Here is a 6,514-nt window from a genome sequence, read left to right on the forward strand (position 1 = left end):
CCATCTCTGTGTTCATTCCAAAACAATTAATTAGAAAGGTTCATTCCAAAACTTTGGAATATTCCGGCAACATTAAGTTAAACAAAAGGTTCTTACATACCAAATCATTTTGGAAGTGATCCTTGGTATCCTCGTGAATTATGTCTACTGGATCAGGTTGATCTTCCATGGGTACGATCTACAAAGAATATCACAAGGTTCAAATACTTGAAAGGAAAAATAATAGAAATATTCGGCTCATACGATAATCATATTATGTGCTGAACCCTGAACATTTAAAGGTTTCGGCTTATACGATGTTCTCAATATGTGTCGAACCAATAAAAATATTTCAACCCAAAAATCAAAAATTTATGTTCGGCTCATACGATAATCATATTATATTCCGAACTATGAACATTTAGAGGTTTCGGCTTATACGATATTCTCAATATGTGCCGAACCAATAACAATATTTTAACCCAAAAAATAACAAATTGATGTTCGTCTCATACTATTTGCGAAATATAAGCCGAACCAGTAATTGTTTTTTTGTCCGGGCTATTCAGGATGTTGTTCGGCTTACTATGAAACTTTCATATAAGCCGAACCGTTCATCAATTGGTAGATTCGGCTCATAGATGTGAGCCGAACCTCAACCTTTTTTGCCGAACCATGATCCAAAAAACCTAAATTTTCATAATTAAGAGCTATAGAAGTGAGATTAAGCATAGAATAGAAGTGTACCTGTGTATCAAAAGCATTGGGTTCCTCATCAATGTCTTCATCATCAGGATTTGGCTCATAAAAATCATCATCTTGAGTTTGAGCTTGAGTTTGAGTGGGTATAAAATCATTCTCATAATCTAAGAAATCAGCCATTTGGGAATCATTGGTGTAGTTGATGTGTATTTTCCTAGGTTTTTTAGATGAATTATGACCCTCCTCATCCTCCATTGAATCAACAATTAAAATTTTCTCACTGTCTCCTTCTCTTTCTCTCCTTCTCAATAAAAACTTTGATTTTCTTTTTCCAAAATTTTTCATCTAAACAACCTTTATAATTCTGAAAATTATCTTAATCACTAAACAAAATATTTAATCACTAATCAATATTACTAACACTAATACGTAAAGGGAAGATTTGTCATTAAAAAAAATTTGGAGGGATTATCTGAATTTGCTATTTCACAACCTTTTTTGTCTTTATTCAGTATGCCTAGAAAGATTTTAGTATGCCCAAAATCATATAAACCTGTTTCAAACGCAGTAGTTTTATAGAGGGGTATATTTGTAAAAACTCTGAGATTCAAGAACTACTGTGAGAGTCAGACTTTCATATGGAAAGAGAAAAATAAACGAAACCTTATCTCTTTATCTTAACTCGTTCTCTGGTTCGCTTAATTTTTTCCTTCATCATCACAATTTGTTGCTTGTGAATCAAAAATTTAGTATTAGGTTTTGCGTCATCTTCTTCTCTATCATAACAGCATCATCTCTTGATGATTTGTTCTGAATCGATGAAAAAGATGTGATGAAGATCATCAACAACAATTAAAAACGAAGATTCATCCACAAAAACTGAATCGAAAGGTAAGTATCCTCTTTATTTACCAAACGATTAACTTATTCATCTCCAAATTGAAATTTCATATGAAAAAAATTCGATGTTAGTAAACCTAAAAGCTTGGATTTCATCTCAGTTCTCTTTTCCGATTCGTTATCAGTGTGTGCATTTGTTGATACTTTTAGTTTATTTGTTTGTTTTCTTAGTTTTGTTTTACTAATTGTGTATATTCTCTTTTTATTCAGGCACGAAAGAAGTACAAAGCTCCACCACCATCTTCAAATCCAGCTAAATCTAATGGTGGTAAAAAAAATAAAGATCAATTCCTGATTAAATCTATATTGGGTTCTTCTTTTATCTTGAATTTAGGTTTTTTATATTTTTTATTGAGTTATTTATTTTTGTAATTTCTACAGAAGTGGAACAAAGGAAAGCAAAAGGAGAAGGTTCACAACATGCTCATGTTTGATAAAGCTAGGAATTAATCTGTGATTTTCTTTTGTAATATCATTACTTCAGCTTGTTTGATAAATATGGGTTTTCTTATGGCACTAGATCAGGATTCTGCTGCTGGAATTTTGTGTTTTTATAGCTTTGATTGAAATTTTTTTTCTTGTGTTGCGTTGGTTTCTTTTTGTGTTGCATGAATGATTGCAATCTTTAATTCACCGCCGATTGTTTCGCGGCTGACATATTCACCATTTTTTGGTTTGTTTTCTGATTGGTAGAAGTGGAGTTAGTTGAAGAACAAAGATCATGATGAAGATGGATGTCCCCTGTGAGTCTCGGGTCAAATATGTGCTTTTGACGCATTTCTTTCTTACAGTTTTGAAAATTTGTGTAATGGGATTGTTGATACAGGACATCAATTTGGCAAAGGATGCATTGTAATTAATGGGTCATATAGATTTGAGAAATGCGCATGCTTTTGGTCATTCCATGGGTAAGCAAAGCCTTTTCCATCGTATTTCAGTTTCCTAGCTTGATTTGGAGGGTTTAATAATATGGATTGTTCTTAAATTTGGTTCATGTTGTATGTTTTCATCAGGGTCCATGACAGCATGCAAATTCGCTGCGATGGCACTACCTGAAAGGTTAGTGTACCTGATTATAATAAGCTTTTAATGTTCGCACATAGTCCTTTAGATTGTGAAAAAAGTAGTCTCTGTAAAGAGATGCAGTAATATGATTCAAAGCGGCAAAGACATCTACTTTAGTTTGGTTAATTGGAAATGTCACCCTGGGTGATTATTTATCATTAGCCATGTTGTAGTGTCAGAGGATACAGTTAATATTGAAATTATTTTGCTTCTGCAGATTGACAGCAAATGCTACCGATTGCACTCTGTTATTTGAAATCAAAGACTCTGAAACAAAGTGAAGCCAAAGGATGGACACTCACTAAGGTGAGTGAATATGGTTCATTAAGTTCAGACTTTTAAAAAGATAAGTTTGTTGCAAAATTTCTAAAAAGATTCTAACATGATTTATACTTCAAAACATAGGAATATTGTTATATGGTCCAAGCCATCAACTAACACACACCAAATTCAGTGATTAGCAACGGAAGGTGGCAGTTGCAAAGTGGGGTCGTAACAGTTCTCTATGTTACGAAAGTCGTTGTTGCAATTTTTCGCAACGGACACATTACCGGTGCAAATTTTCGGTCGCAATAGTTTGGAACTGTTGCCACGTCAAAAAGCCGCAACTGTTTCAAACTGTTGTGAAATTATATTGTCGCAACAATTTCAAACAATTGCGAAACAGGAGTTATGAAATCTGGCAACAGGTTACTGCAGTTGCGAAAGTTTTGCAACATCAAAAAATAGTGGTTTTGACTGGTCAAAACCATGTCAATATTACAGTTCCATGTAGGGCTGCACAAGACCCGCCCACGATACCCAAACCCACCCGTACCCGCTAAGTCCGTGGGTTTTTAATCCATACCCGCCCGTTGTGGGTGCGGGGTTGGTTATGAAAAAAAAAAACCCGTTGTATGTGGGTGCGAGGTTGGTTTAAGCTAATACCCGCCCATACCCGCCCAAAAAACCCGCAGATTATATACCATTAGATAAAACTAATCCTAGTCGTCCATTATGAAACCCTAATACTAGTAGATAGGATAACTGATAACCCTCATTCACTTTCTACACTCTTCTCTCTGTTCGGCCTCTCCTCTTCTTCCTCCTCAGTTCTTATTCTTCACCTACGAACGACAATTACCAGAAATCTTCACCAGAAATCGACAACAACAACTTCGAATCTTCACTAGAAATCGACAACAATCGAAAAATCAACAGATTCAACACTTAATCTTCATCTGTGAACTTCCTAGATATGAATATTTTGGGGGTTTTGTTTTTTTTTTCTCACTTAATCAAGGAGAATAGAAGTTACTCTAAATACTTGAATATAAAGCGGGTTTAAACCCGTTTAAACCCATACCCGCCCAACCCGTAATGGGCGGGTAACAAAACCTGCCCGCTGTTTGTGGGTGCGGGGTTGGTTATGAAAAAAAAACCCGCAGTATGTGGGTGCGAGGTTGGTTTTAGCTTATACCCGCCCATACCCGCCCATGTGCAGCCCTACTTCCCTGTAACAAAACCAAGTTTCCCTGACTATCAAAACCAGCCAAATTAAGATAAATCAGGTTCTTAATCCACCAAAATTATCAATAAAATATTTTCCCTTCAATTTAATCACCATAACATTCAATGACTAACTCCATATACACAAAAAGTAAGACACATCATAAAAATTCCAAGGCCATAAAAGTTTTATGTGTAGTATCAAAAAAAATGACAAGTATACTATTCGTTTTTCAGATACAATAAAATGAAGAACCTTGAACTTTGCCAAGGAGATTATGGTACCCATCAGTTAAAGCATTTATGCTTGAAGCCTTTTGCTCAGCTCCTCCAACATCTACACCTGAAAAATATAAAACTATGCCATCATGAAAAATGCATAAATCCTATTGCAATAAACTCAATGATTCACTCCTAGATGATAAGTGAATCATATTACCGTTATGTATGGGGATACTAGTTCTCAATGCAAATTTAATATGGGAAAAGCTTACATAGTTATGACTTACATTACCTATAATTCCATCACGTGCTAGAATAATCCCCACCCGATCAATAGCATTCATGATCTCCCATAGATAAAAATGGGAAGAGATATAAAGTATGGAAAGTCCACACCCGGAAGCTAGTTGAATAACAGAAACCTGCAAAAAGTGCACAAAAGGGATGATCAGAATATATTACTCATCCAACTGAACAATAATGGCTCGGAAACCAATTGAATTCTAGTATGTGATACAACATTGTTTGAACTGAACTTACCGGATCTTGGGACAAATACCTTAACATCAACAAAGTGGTTAATCAACACATGATTTTGGTATAGATAGGATGGCCATATCTCACTAAAGCATATCTATAAGAGCCAAAAAAGTGTAGAAGTAGTTAGTATACTTCAACGAAAAACGGAGTTTAAAGAGACCAAGAGAGATAGATATTGCACCCTGGTTGAATTTTGTATGGACAATACAAAAGGATCAAGATAATCCTTAGACGAAACAGTAAGGCAAGGCACCTCAGAACCTGCTGTCTTCGCCATGACCAACAACATTCACTAACAATTCTGTTTCTCTTTTCCATGACTTCTCATCGGAACTGCGGGCAGAAGTTTTACCATTATCACTAACAAGTAGTCACCAGCAAAATCAAATATCATACTCAAGTTGTACAATTGACGTTATAATAGGATGTATCAAATGTCGTACTTATAAAATATATACTACATAAAAACATTCGACCTCTGCGCCAGTTGATAAAAAGAAAACTTACCCTTAATTGTCTCCAACTTGATAATATCAATCCATCTCAATTCCTGTTGGAATTTATATTCATACAGTGGTATGAAGATACCGATATAGAAGCATTGGAGGAGGTATAAGATGTGTACTTTGTGTTCTAAGAGGATCACCTGCAGGGTAATCAAACAAACCCCAAAAAGTTTAACCTAAAAAAGCCAAATTGAGGTCAAGAAACACAAAATCTCACAATTCCAAGAAACATGGCTGGATTCACCCTTTACTTCCAAGTACTCACTACACCAAATTCCCGGATTAGTAATAAGAATTCGTAACAACTTTGGAGCCGTTACAAATTTACCGTTGCAAATGGCCGTTACAAAAAATTCGTAACAGGCTGAAGTCGTTACTAAATTTTAAAAAAGTGACAAAGCTCTACTCAGATAGTTGCACTATGAACATCAATATCCGGAGTCAAAAACTAATCACATGGATAGATCAAGAAGATGGATATAGAAAAACATAGATGGTTTTGATGTTTACTAAGTGAACGGCGTTTCCCATATCTGTCTGAAGGCCTCCGCCAAAATGAACCTATCCTAATGGACTGAGATACTAGTCTGACTAATATCAACACACTGGCATATACAAGGGAACCAGTGATCGATAATCCTAATTCTAGTTCAACACAACTGGCATATACAAGGGTACCAGTGGTCGACTTTATTCACTGAACATTTTTTTTTAGTCCGTTTGGTCTAATTGGTCTGGTCTCAACTTTTTTTTTTTATATAGTAACTCAATCACTCTAATTCACCCTAGCAGTGGTAACAACTTGAATCGTGTGCCCCACCTAATCACTTAGAGAAACATAGTTTAAAATGAAAAAAGTAAAAATAGAAGTGAAAAGGACTCAACGAAATATGGTGAAACTATCATGTTATTTCTAACACCTGAGCTCTGTGCTTTTATGAATAGAATCTTTAGATGTTTCCATCTATTCAGATTGGTTCCTCAACTCCTACAACCAAAATGCTTCCATCCACTTAGATTAGTTAGTGCAATCATCAATAGGCATAAATTTCTAAGCTCTGGAGTTTATTTATTCATACTGTAACTAAAAAGTTTCTCCCATACCCCCAAAC

At 35.3% G+C, this 6,514-nt stretch overlaps 1 long non-coding RNA gene across 1 annotated transcript; it reads left to right on the top strand.

Annotated features, from left to right (window-relative positions):
* The first annotated feature begins 1,789 nt into the window (after positions 1-1,789).
* On the top strand, positions 1,790-2,411 carry LOC113326705. The gene is made up of 3 exons (XR_003348490.1): positions 1,790-1,849; positions 1,963-1,992; positions 2,275-2,411. It is a non-coding gene; the product is annotated as an uncharacterized LOC113326705 (long non-coding RNA).
* The last annotated feature ends 4,103 nt before the right edge of the window (positions 2,412-6,514 follow it).

Source organism: Papaver somniferum, unplaced genomic scaffold (genome assembly GCF_003573695.1).
Source record: "Papaver somniferum cultivar HN1 unplaced genomic scaffold, ASM357369v1 unplaced-scaffold_10, whole genome shotgun sequence".
NCBI lineage: Eukaryota > Viridiplantae > Streptophyta > Magnoliopsida > Ranunculales > Papaveraceae > Papaver > Papaver somniferum.